Source organism: Trachypithecus francoisi, unplaced genomic scaffold (genome assembly GCF_009764315.1).
Source record: "Trachypithecus francoisi isolate TF-2019V2 unplaced genomic scaffold, Tfra_2.0 Contig00723, whole genome shotgun sequence".
NCBI lineage: Eukaryota > Metazoa > Chordata > Mammalia > Primates > Cercopithecidae > Trachypithecus > Trachypithecus francoisi.
In genome coordinates, this window is record NW_022680850.1 from 52,445 (window position 1) to 65,441 (window position 12,997).

The following is a 12,997-nucleotide window of genomic DNA, read 5'->3' on the forward strand; positions in this document are numbered from 1 at the left end:
CCACCAGGGCTCAGATCTTTTTTTTAAAAAATACAATTACTTTATTGATTTCTTACAATCGAATACTGCCAACTAGCATTCCTTCCATTCACGGATCATTAAAAACAAAGAACAGACTTCCTTGGTATTTTCGAATGATGCATTATGCAATAAACAGAGTTAGAACTTAAAATGCACCCTTATTAATTATGTAAACTGGTAATTGGTGTTAAGAAGCATAACTAATAATTTGGTTTCTTCATAACACGGAAATTTAAACATTTCTCCTGATAAGTCTTGAGGTTATCATTGTTATGAGTAGTGCACAGTGTGGCACACATGGTTTCATCTAGAAAGGAGTGTCTTACACACCTTAAACACAACATCATTAACAAAATGCATACATCAATGCCTGAGACAAAGTATGTTTCAAATATGAAGCAGCCCCTCAGGCTGTCATTTTATATTTAGGTTTTGCATGATCATTTATGGCATTATAGATTAATTACATATAACATACTTTCAAACATCTTAACCTTGAAGATAAGAAAAATAATTGTTGCTTGAAAAAAATCTTCCAGGAAGCCATTTGGTTGGTATCAGGAGAAACTGACCCTCCATGAGTTTAGTGTCTGCCAGGTCGGCATCATTAGCTCGTCAGTGAATCAGATATGCAACATGCTTCACAGTGACTGTTCCCCACGTCCTAGCAATGCCTCTTCTCCCACAGTACGCCAGATGACGAGGCATTTCCAGGATTACCCTCGCCTGTGGCTTTCCCTTTTCATTCTTTGTTGCTGCATTAACTGTATTATTTAGTATTATTTTCTCTTCTCCCTTCTTCTATGGCCTTCCATTTTAATTACTCATAAACCCTTTCAGAATATCCTGAGAGAGCTCCATAAGGGGATGCTCTGGAGATGGAAAATCCGAGGGAGAAGATTGGGTACTGGAACGTACTTGACTTTCCTGGCATCTGCTGCAAACCTCTGCAAGGTTGAAGAGGGTGTAGCAGTTTCCGAATGCAGAGGCACGCTCCGTAACTGACTTTTCTACAAAATCAGCACCCACATTCAGCTCCTTTTCTACTGGACCTTTTAGAAGTCTGGCCTTTTCAGCCTTTACCTGTTTACACTTTCTTTCCTTAATCTTTCCTTCTCTGCCACAAGGGATTCTACATGCCTCTTCAAATCTGCAACTGGGTTGCCTGCTCCTCTACAGTTGTTCATTGTGCTTTGAGGCTTTGCTTCCAATACACGGCTCTGCTGGCTCAGTCTTTTTCTGAAGTAAAAACAGTCGTGTGTCTGGATCCCTGTCACAGACGCCCTGCGTCTCGGGCGGGCATTCCTCTGTGGAGGGCTGTGCTTCTGCGTCTTCCGCAGAGGGGCTGTGAGAGGCCTGAAAATGGGCAGCCCCATCCTTGTCTGCGTTCTACCCGGCCCTTGTCCGCGTCTCCTGGGCAAGGCGGCGCGGTTTCGCGTGGCTATGCCTTTGTAGTTCCAGCGGAAGGTCAGCCTGCTCAGCCTGTGCCAGCTCCGTAGCTTCAGAAGGACACACCACAGCCTTTCTGTGACAGGAAATCGCCTCTTCATATTTGCCTGCAGCTAATCAACAAACTGCTCTGACGATGAGCCAGGTTGAGGGGGCCTTCAGTTACTTCCACAAGACCCCAGGGGAGGCAGCAGTGGGGGAACATGGAGGGGACAGCAGAGCAGTGTGATGCAGCTGTGGAGACAGCAGCCCCTCTCAAATCTTTAACCTGCCTCAGCCCTCCCAGTCCCCACTCTGACTCCTATCAGCCCTTGCAATCTGTGATTTCGACCCATATAACACCTCTTCGATCTGTGCCCAGCAGGGACTGGGGCACACTCTTCTGCAGAAGAGGCCCATCGACCGTGCAGGTGACACAGCTGCTCCTGGCTCAGGGAGTTCCCCAGGGACTGGCCACTCACCCTGGGCTCCCAGGGACCCCAGCCCAGCCTGGGCTCACACATGGGCAGAGGTTCCATGGAGGCAATGAGGATTTGTCACTGCCATGACTGTTACTTGAGGCTTTAAGTAGAAGACCATACGCAGCCTTCTAACCGAGTGGGAACCTGAGGTTGCGTGTCTGTAGGAATTTTATCTGTTGCTAGAAAAGTGGACTGTTTCATACGCCTTATGCTGAATGTACAAGCCTTGGAATCCAGTTGTGGATCATTCCTGTGCTAAGCATGAATACATTTTTTTTCAACTTCAGTTTTTACTTTTGTCCAAGTTATAAGTGAATGTAGTTTAAAGTATCAAACAGATCTACAAGGTTAAAACAGAACAAACAGCAGTTCCCTGTCTCCCTCCTCGCATTTTCCCATCTCCGAGGCAACCACTTTCCCCTCTCTTGCTTTTTAAATATTTACCACTGTTGCTAAATAAGATACTTCTTCATGTCTGAATTTTAAGCTGTATATATATGCTATATAAATATGCTACACACACACACACAGTCTACTGATGTTCTACTATCTATTGTTGTGTGACAAACTACCCCCAACCAACCTTAAACAATGATAGTCTATTGTCTATATTTTGATCACAAAACTGCCATCTGGGCAGGGCTGATGGGACTGCCTGTGTGTGCTCTCAGGCCTCAGCAGGCCTGGCTTGCAGGCTGGGGGTCTGCATGGCTGCCCACCTGGTGCTGGCTGTGGGCTGAGAGCAGCCCCTCCACAAGGGCTTCTCCAGAGCTGCTTGGGCTTCCTCACAGAAGGGCAGGTGGGTTTCCAGAGACGGGAAGCTGCCAGTCTCTGAAGGCCTGGGCCTGCAACTGGCAGTGTCCCTTCTACCACATTATTAGCTTAGCAGCCCTAGAGCCTGTCAAGATTCAAGAGGTGGAAAGAGAGTTTATAATCATCTTCAAGTCACACCTTCCCACTGAGGAAAAAGAGCATTTAGCTTCCATTTCACCAACTGCATTCCCTATCTTCCAGTCCTCCTGATAGAGGTCTACAGTAAACTAGATCCTGACTCGGCATTTCTATCGTGACGACTGTGTAAACGCTATGGCCAGATCGTAAACTGTGACTAGCTACCTTTTCTTGCTTGCACTGCTGTTTTCTCTGAAGCCAATATTCGTCTTATCTTCACATGTGGATCATTCTGTACGTACTACGAATCCAACCCGAGGCTCTATGCCAAGTACTTCAGTGTTCTCTCAGGCTCTTCTGGGGAATGCGGCTTTCTATCCATGTCACTGTACTGCTGCCCTGGGCGGGACGTCCCGAGACGGGCTGCCAGGCACCACCCTGGGGCTGAACTGCTCCCTCGCCACTGTCCCAAGCACTTGCTCCACTGCAGCTTGGAGGACCCTGGGTCCTGTCACTACGGTTTCCTCTCTGTGGCTTCTGCCCTCATTTCTGCCCATATTTCCTGAGAAAGAAGGTGAGGGACATTTATCTGTTGAGAGCTCACCCGTCTGCAGTGTTTTTACTCCAGTGGCACTGAAATGTGTCTCCATGGTGGCAATCATTGTGCCCCCAACGGCCCTTATTTTGCTCTCTAGGAACTTTTTAGAGCAACCTCCTCTCCTTTCACGATGGCTTTCTCGCCTCCATGAAGGTGTCCACCATCTTTTTCTACAGCTTTCCTTTTCCTCCACGGTCTGTGTTCCCCACGGAGCTTGTTTCTTGTTTGTTTCAGGAAGTTTTCCTCCATGAAGGGCGATCCCTGGCTGTGCATGGATAGGCATGAGCGGGGTGACTGGAAGCTCCAAGCACACCAAGGGGCTTGCAGACTGAGATGCTCTGGAGGGTGGCCTGGCTGGGTCCCTGGGTTGAGGGATCTCTGAGGTCGGGTGTCTCCTGCTGGGATGGAGAGAGAACTGACAGCTTCACCAGTCCCTGGTCATGCAATGAGATTAGATGGAGTCTTCCCATCTCTGGACTGGAAGGGGAGGGCCGGGCTACCCATGCCCTGGGGACTGCCTGGGCACGAGGGCTGCAGTCTCAGCACCCCTTATGCACTTAGCCACACATCCCCCTGAACAGGCCTGGTCCTGGCCCAGAGACCTTCGTTTTGCCTCTGTAGGAGATGGCTCTCCAGGGCCCACCAGTAAGATGTCAGGACAGGTCTCCTCCGCAGACCACGATGGAATCTAGGGAGCTGCCTGCCTACTGAATATATTGTTTGCAACAGTGATTCCAGCCATCCCTCTCCACCCCAGCCCAGAGGTCCCCGGTGCTGCTCAGTCCCAGAGCTGGGGGTCCTGTGGTGTAGGCTAGGGCAGTTCCAGCTGTTGCTGCTGCTGGCTTTGGAGTCGCCTTTCTCAGGTCAGCGATGCCTGGACACTCACTCATCCTCTGCTTTCCAGGATCCAAAAGTGCTGTTTGCTCCTCTGCTCTCACCCGCCATGCAGTATGGATTGGGTTTAAAATCCTCCCTTTCTTGCCTCTTTGTGGACTTGGAGAAGGGAGTGACAGCAGGAGCGTGCTACTCTGCACTCTCCATCCAGAGCCTGTAGTAATGACTTGCAGCCAGTCAGGCCTGGCCCCAAGCACAGCTAAGTGGGCCCAGGCCACCAGGGCCACCCCTGGCTCTTCTCACAGGTGCAGCAAGTGTACCCTGCTCTCTCCATACCTGGCCAGGCTCCGACTCCCTGGCCTGTTCCCGGCTTCTCCATACCGGGCCAGGCTCAGACTCCCCTGGCCTGTTCCCGGCTCTCCATACCTGGCCAGGCTCCGACTCCCTGGCCTGTTCCCGGCTCTCCATACCTGGCCAGGCTCCGACTCCCTGGCCTGTTCCCGGCTTCTCCATACCGGGCCAGGCTCCGACTCCCTGGCCTGTTCCCGGCTCTCCATACCTGGCCAGGCTCCGACTCCCTGGCCTGTTCCCGGCTCTCCATACCTGGCCAGGCTCCGACTCCCCGGCCTGCTCCCAGCTCTCCTTCTAAGGCCCCACTTAATCCACTTACTCCCAGGTCTTCCTGGGACCTCCTGGTCCATTCTGGCTAGAAGGGACCTCCTCTCCCCAGCTGGAAGGAGTTCTATGCCGGGCAGGTCACAGCTGCACATCCCATCCTGCCTGCCCTCCCAAAAGGCACTGCTGGGTAGGCCCGGCTCCTTCATCCATGCGCTTTCCTCCTTCCCACCCTGGCCCTGCACACCCAATGTTCTACTGACCAGCTGCAGGCACAGCAGAACCTCACAGGCCTTGTTCTCTGAACACCCCGCAGTGGCCTTGAGAGGCTCTTGTCCCACAAAGGAGTCCAAGCTGTCGCTTCGGCTGCATGCGCTCACCACGGGCCCTCCTTGCTGCACTGTCCTCAGGCCACACACAACTCTGGAGAAAGCCCATCCCCACCTGTGACTTTCTCAGCCTGTCCCCGTGAAGCCTCTCTGGACGCCTGCACTGTCCCCTCAGCCCTTCCTCCTGGCACCTGGGCCATCACAGCCCCTCCTGCCTGGCCTCCCACTTCCTGACTCGTGGCGGCGCTGCTGGGTGGTGGAGCCGCTGCAGTGGCCTCTGGTGCTGCCTCTGCACAGGCCTTGCCTCCGCTGGCAGCCCCTTCCCAAGCTTCATGCCCATCCCCTCCCTTCTGCGGCCTGACATCCTCCTCAGGGGCCAGGAGGCCACCACCCCAGGCTGCGTGATCCCAGTTCTTTCCTGAGGTCCTTCCTAACAGGAACTGGGGAGGCGTCAGTTTCTCTCCAGGAGGGTGGCTTCAGGTCCTTCCCCAGGCCGGGCCACCACCTGCGCCATCTTCCCCTGGGTCCAGGGAGCTGGCACTGACCCTTCGGGGTGGAGAACACACTCACGGGTCTGTGAGCGTCGCCAGCCCCTGGTCATGGAATGAGGTTGGTGGTGTCTACCTCTCCCTCCCTCCCCCACGGTGTCTCCTTGAGGAAAAGACAGAGTCTCGCTCTGTGCCCTGGGCCCTGGCCGACAGGTGCTGTGGGACAGCCCAGGGAATGGCCAAGTCCTCCTGCAAACGAGGGTCGGTGCCTGGTCACTCTTTCTGTTGAGTCCTTTTAGCGAGGGGCCACATAAGAGGTTGGGCCCCCAGTGGACCCATGAGAGCCATCCTGTGAAGGTGTGGCACCAGATTGAGTCAACCACGTTCCTTAAAGGAGTGAACGCAGACGGGGGGCTCAGCATGACTGACGTGGGGAGAAGGCCGGGCCGTCTTCTCTGAGCTCTGGGTAGGGTGTGGGTGGGGGCGGTCTGGGCCTGACCCAGGCCCTAGTTGGGCACAAAACTGCCAGGTCACTGTAGGCAGAGACCTGACCTGACCCTCGTGGATACGATTTCCACTTCCCCAGATGGGGTGGGGTGGACTGGGCTGGGGCTGCCATGGCCTCCATGGCTCCAGGGACCTGCCATGCTCTGGGGCCAGCAGGGAAGGTGAGGCTGTCTGAAGAATCTTTGAGCTCAGTACCTGCAGGAACCCCCTTGTTCACCCCCCTGACTACTCCTCACTGGGGCCTGGGGGCGCTGGGGCATAGGGACAGGTGTCCGTCTGGTTCTGTGCTGCCTGTGAGGGAATAGCTCCCAGGCTTCATGGGAGGCCCTGGGGGACAGGGTCAGCCTTGCCTGAGAGGCTCAGAGAGGAACTTGGCCACTGCTCCTCAGAGGGTGGGCAGTGTAGAGGGGAGGGGAAGGGGCTGGGATGTCTCCTGTTTGGGGCTCTCACAGTCAGGCTGCCTGGGCCAGGGCAGCACCCCACAGCCTTCTACACCCCAGCACCAAACCCCCAGACCCTCGCTTGCCTGTCCCTGCAGGTACTTGGCTCCAGGAGAAGGTTCTGGGGGCAGGAACAGATGGGGTGACCGTGGCCTCTGGGATATCTCGGGGGTGGCAGGACGCACAGACTGAAGGCCGCCTGAGGTGGCTGAGCCCTGGCGGAGGGAAAGGCTCCGAGGGCAGGTGCGGGGATGTCTTTGGTGGCCTCCCACAGCCAGCCCCGTCTGACGGTGGCAGAACAAAGGCAGCCGTGCCCAGTCGCTGTCGTTCAGGCGCCGCGAGGCACTCTGACAAGGGACCCTATTGATTGTGTCTTTGAAGAAAATTCACTGTAACCAGATCAAATGAGCTTGTTAATCCCGACACCCCGGGAAATGGTGCGGGGAACAGAGGCCGTGCTCACCGTGGCTTTCATCCTGGTTTCTGGCAGCTCTCGGGGAAGCCAAGCCACGGAGCTTCCCTCACGGAGGGGGAAGGAGCGCAGGCTGGGGTAGGGCTGGCTGGGGAAGGGACTGCCCCATGGCCGGCCAGCTCTGCCCGGGACCCGAGGCAGGTGGCATCCGTGGGTGCTCGGGACACTGGGTGGGCAACGGGGCCAGGCTGTGTCACCAGGAGCCAGTTTCCCCTCCTGGTTGGGAAGGCACTGGAGGGCCCTGTTCCCCTCCCCCAGGCCCAGGCCAGCTTCTGTCCCCAGAGCACAGGATTAGGCCTGGAGCTGCCAGGGCACTGACTCAGACCCAGGGTATAGACAGGGCCATTCAGAGTGTTGGCCAAGGAACTGCGGGGAGGGGGTGTTGCAGGACCCATGACCCCCACCAGGCCCTGCAGAGCTGGTGCAGGAGGAAGCGGGGGCAGGGTTGGACACAGTCACATGCGTCAGGGTGACGGGGGCGCTCTCAGTCCTGCATACTAATTACATTTTTAATCAGGCAGAATGAGACTCCGGCATCAATCTGCCACGTAGCCGACTCTGAATCGTGCTGGAACTGACAGGAAGGTTCCAGGCGGTGACATTGGCTCAGCAGTGAGGGGTGGAGACTGAGCTGGGTCCCTTGCCCTGGGTGCAAGGGGCATTCCACTGCTCAGGCTTCCCAGAGGCGCCCCACACACCAGATGGCACTCCACACTTGATTTTATTCCCTGACATGGATTTGCAGAAAAGGCCCCATTCCCTGGCCTGGAGGAGGCAGTGGGGCCCGGGCAGAAGGGGAGCCAGTCTCATTGCTGGCCAGGTCTCAGCCTTTCTTCCAGCTCCATCCTCTTCCCTGCAGTTTGTTTGAAAACTGAGCTGCAAACATTAATAAAATGCAAAACTAAAACCAAAAGCAAACGTTTGAGTTGTTAAAATCCAAATTAAAAATCCCCCTTGGTGTCAACAGGTCCTATTCCTAAAGCTAGTGGGGTGGGGCAGGAGGGTTGGCCAAGCTCGGCCAGCACATCAGCCGTCAGGTTCCTTTTCACACTCGACCTCCTCCTCCTCCTCTTCCTCGGGGCCCAGGTGGCCCTGGTTGCTCGGCTGCTTCAGGACAGCTCTGTACTTGAGGGTCACGGCCGCCCACAGGACGACCTCCACCAGGCTGATGATGCTGATGACTTGTGCAGAGCCCAGCCGTGAGGGGACAAAGATGAAAAGGCCTGATGTCGAGGTGCAGCTTTGCCTCCGGCCCTGCAGCAGGAACCCCAGGATCCTCCCTTGGCCTCTGGAAGCCTCTGCTCGCCTGTCTGTAACGAGGGCCTGCTCCAGGAATGAATGCCCTGGGTCAGTGCAGAGCTGAAGGAGTTAGAGGCATCCTGAGAACTCCCAAGGCTTACAACATGCAACCTGGGGGCCCAGGTCCACCTTCAGGGCACATTGTTGGTGAAGAACGGTGCTGGACAATTTCTTAGGTGTAAGCTCATAGCTTTCATCAGGTTCTCTAGAGGACCCCAAAAGGTCAGCACCCCTACATTAGTGGGACAGATAGAGCCCCACCTCTCTCCACTGTGGTTGTCCCCAAGGAAGGGAAGGTGGTGCCAGAAAGCAGGACCCTCAGGAAGGGTCTGGTGAGCTGGGAGGGCCTGGGGGTCCTGAAACCCCACCCGGGAGGCTGCAGTGCTGGGGGAGCCCAGGGGATACAGATGAGGGCAGGGGGCACCGCAGGAGGCAGGGGAGGGCTCGCCAGGACTAAGGGGGATGGGACACAGAGGGGGCCGCCTGCCCTCCCACCCTGGAGGTCTTCACTGCTTGGAGGTGGCCTTCCACCCTCGGTCCTGGGCCCTGGCTGGCTGGAGGGAGCTTCGGGGAGGCCCTGCCAGGCCACCTTCAGCTGAGGCAGCAGCTGAGAGTGACCAAGGGCCAGGGGTGGGGAATAGGAAGGCCCATGGCTCTGTGTGCTATTTCGGGCAAGTGGTGGGGGCGTCCAGGGCTGACTGCACTGAGGTGGGGACAGAGAACTGTGGCGGCAGAGCACTGCGCCCCCTGCTGGTGCCGCCTGTCAGTGCAGGCAGGGCTGGGCCCACAGCAGGATGACCTAGGCTTGAACTTCAGGACACAGAGTCCCGAGGGTCAGCAGAGGGACTCTGTCCTTCCTCTTCTGCCCAGCTCCAGGTTAGGAACACCACGTTTACTGCACACAACGGGCTGGACACTGTACTCCCAGGGCACTCTGGATGTTAGGAAATTCAAAGCCAGGCACAGGGGCCAGGTGGTGACCTGCAGACCCCTTGGCCAGCTGGAGCCAAGCCCCTAAGGCGGCGTTAGGACAGGCCCACGTCCCCTTGGAGATAACTGTGAATCAACAGTCACTCAGGGCAAGAGCCAAGCCAGGGACAGCTCTCTTCCTTGTCTTCAGGAAACAGTTTCCAGAGCGGCCAAGGACCATTCTCTGGCCTCTCATTCCTTCACGTTCCTATAAACATAGTCCCCAAAGCCTGCACACCCTGTCGAGCTGTACTGGCCATGGAGGGGCCTGATCTCTGGTTCCTGGGTCCTTGGGGAAGGGGCCCAGGCCTGACCCCGGGCCTGGAGCCACCATCCCAGGCAGGAGAGCTGGGCGTCTCTGCAAGGCCCATCAGGTGGGCTTTGTGCTAGGACTGGGGGAGCGAGGGGTGGAGTGTGACCCATCACAGCGCCTGTACCCCTCCAGTGAGGGATGGCATGGGCTGCCCCGCCCGCCCCTGGGCTCTCCCAGGGCACTCACATTGCAGTAGATGCGCTTCTGCACGCCGTAGCACAGCACCAGCACGTCGAAGGCTTGGTTCAGGACGCCCATCACCATGGCTTCTGACTCCAGGGGGCCACTCTCCTGCAGGGACAGTGCTGCAGCCATTGCACCTCCTGGCACTGCCCTGGGCTCCTCGAGGCCTCCTGGTGAGTAGGTGCCCAGGGGGGTCGGGAGCCAGAGGGAGGTGAGGGGCACCAGGCTGGAGGGCTCACCTTGACCAGAACGGCAAAGAAGAGACCGGTGCTGAGCTCCTGCATGTGCTTGGACGCCATGCGGCGGTCGTTGCAGTGGTCCGCCTGCTTCTGCAGGGTATCGGGCGCCATGTCTAGTTGCTCCCTATAGCCTGGGAAGAGGGGGCGGGGTCGTGGGTGGTGCTGTATGGGGCATGAGGTTGGGGGGTGGGGAGTAGGGAGTGGGGAAGGGCAATGGCTGGGGGATGGGCTGCATGGTGCTCCGCCCCAGGTGATAGATTAGGATCTCAGCACCTAGCTCCCAGGGCAGCAGAAAGTGGCCCTCTGAGGTCAGCGTCCTTCTCTCGGCTGTGTCCAGGGCTGGCTGTGGACCCCCTGCAGCTTCCGCAGTACTGGTCCATAGGGAGAGTTCTCAGGCCAGGTTCCCCTACGCTTGGGTCGCCCGACCTTTGGACCTCCACTGTCACTCCTGAATGGTCTTGGGCCATTCAGCACCCACTGTGGGTGAAGTGTGTGTACAGGGGCATGATGAGCGCATAGTGCCAGAACTATGCCGGGTCCCGCAGCAGCCCCGAGCAGAAGTACAGTGCCATCTGCGGGGTGAGTCAGAGCCTGGCCAGCCCAGAGCTTCCCGGACAGTCCTGGAGGGCCCATGCCACCCACAGCCTCGCCGTTGGCAGCCTTGGTGTGCACAGACCTGACGGACTGCTGGCTGCTGAGGAAAGCCCAGGAGGACCAGTGCCAGGACCAGTGCCCCTTTCTGCATAAGGGGACCCAAGGGGAGGCCAGGAGGCTGGGCAGAGCCCATGGGTGCCCATACTTCTCTCCAGGAGACAAATCTGGCCTGCCTGGGCCTCCCAAATGCCCTCAAGGTGGCAGCACTGAGAATGGCCCAGACATGTCCCATCGCTGCTGAGTCACTGCTGGGCACCTCCAGGAGGGAACGGTCTCTGGTCTACCCCTCCCCAGCATGGGGCTGGGGCTGCTACTCTGGCCCAGGAAGGAGGAAGGAGAAGCCTGTGGCCATGTATGACCGGGGCTGCAGACACTGTCTGCTGGAGACACAAGCAGAAGCCGAGGAGGCTGTGGGTCTTTGTTCAAGGAGGCCAAGTCCATTGCTCCATCTGGCTAGAGTGGGAGGCAGGCGAGAAAGCCCAGGATGCTATCCCCTGCCCCGTGCAACACAGGCCTCAGGCTCCTGGCGCTTTCTCTCGGACTTAGGCCCACCTTTGGTCGGGGCCGACCTCATCCCCTCTGGTACTGAACCCGCCCAGCTGAAGCCATGCTTCACCTGGGCACCTCTGTGCCCCCCAGTACTCCACCCCACAGCCGCCAAGAGAGGCAGTTTCCGGCCTGCCAGCCTCTGCCCTTCTCGTCTCCGACCATCTGACCCTCCCAGGGGCGGAGCCACAGAGGGCGGAGTTCCAGAGACCCTTGTTCTGGGCAGGAGGCAGGACCGGGGCAGGAGGAGATACCCAGAGTCTCTAGGGACCAGCACACAGCCCGTCCCAGCTGGCGCCACAGTCCCTGAAGCTGCTTGTCCGCAGTCCCCCAGTTTTCAGGGCTGGGTGTCAAGGCCAGTGCTACTGCCTGGGAGTGAGTGAATGGGTTCCTTGCAGAGGTCCAAGGTCACTTCTGTGTGTCTCGCTGGTTCCCTTGCTCCCTGGCTGCTGTACACACACACCCTCCTGTGACCTTGGCCAGACAGACAGCCAGCTCCCGTTACTCTGTGCACACGGGCCCTGGAATCCAGGGCGTAGCGGTGGTGACCTGCTGGGCTCCCTAACTCCACTTCCCTTCCAGCCCCTGCTGGGCCCTGGGTTAAGTTGGGGGCAAGTCTCCAGGGGAGGTGGGCACAGCCTCCACTCCCAGACACATCTGGGCTTTGTTCTCAGCGGTGGCCCAGTTCCCCAGATGACCTGGGTGAGGTTGATGAAGGGCCCTGGCCCCTCCTGGCTGGTGGAGGTGGCTCAGGGTCGGGTGGGATGGGTGGGGACCATGGCTTTCCCACAGGCCCAGCCGTCCCCCTGAGATAGCCGTGGTGTCCTGATGCAGAAGCTCACTGGGGACTGCGTGTCCCCTCACACCTTTCTGTGCTCTCTGCTGCTGCCCTGCCCTGTCCCCAGCACAGTTCCCGGGGCCGAGGAACAGGAGCACTGCAGACCTTCTGGTGACTCCCTGCCATCGGATTCCCAGGCAAGGGTGCGTCTGAGCTCCCTGGCAGGCGAGCCAGGAGAATGCAGCCTTTTCAGACTCTGGCTGACTCTGGAGCGGCTCTGATCCCTGGAACTCCAGCTTAGCTTGTACCTCCTTGAAGGTGATGGCATTAGAGGCAGGGGCATGGGAGGGGCCCTAGCAGGGCACAGCCACTGGCAGTTCTGGGACTCAGGGGTTGCTGTGCCTTCTCTGCCAGGCCTAGAGCCACTGGAGTGTAGAACAGAGACAGTCCAGCAGGCACGGCCCAGCCCCTCTCAGCTGTGCGTGCCGCAGGTGCTTGGCTGGGCAGACACTTGTGACTGGGGGCAGGTCAGGGCAGCCAGGCCCAAGCAGGTCCTGATGGCTTCAAACCCAGCAGAGTCTGAAGTGTCAGAAAATAAATCCACTGGGGTCAGCTGAAGCCATCCAGTTCTTGTGAACAGACTGAATCTGCTGTGTGACCAAGCCCCTGAAATACAGCCTGTCCCTGCCCCTGGGCTGGGCTGGGGCCCAGAGCTGACTCACCAGCACCCACTGCTCCCGCTGGCCCGAGGGTCCTCTGGGGTCCTGGTCCCAGGATGCTCAGGCCCTGCACGGGTGAAGCTCAGCCTTGGGGGCTGTGACAGGCGTCCCAGAGCAAGCCCAGCTGTCCACCCCATAGGCTGCCACCTCCCTGCAGGCCCAGGCCTACACCCACGGCCAAGTCCGCTTCTT

The 12,997-nt window shown here is 57.8% G+C and overlaps 1 pseudogene across 1 annotated transcript; it reads right to left on the reverse strand.

Annotated features, from left to right (window-relative positions):
- Nucleotides 1-773: 773 nt before the first annotated feature.
- On the reverse strand, nucleotides 774-4,765 carry LOC117088134 (annotated as a pseudogene). Its single transcript, XR_004439011.1, has 2 exons — nucleotides 4,681-4,765; nucleotides 774-4,590 (listed from the first exon to the last, which is right to left on the reverse strand). The product of XR_004439011.1 is annotated as a nuclear receptor-binding factor 2-like (transcript).
- Between the last annotated feature and the right edge of the window lie 8,232 nt (nucleotides 4,766-12,997).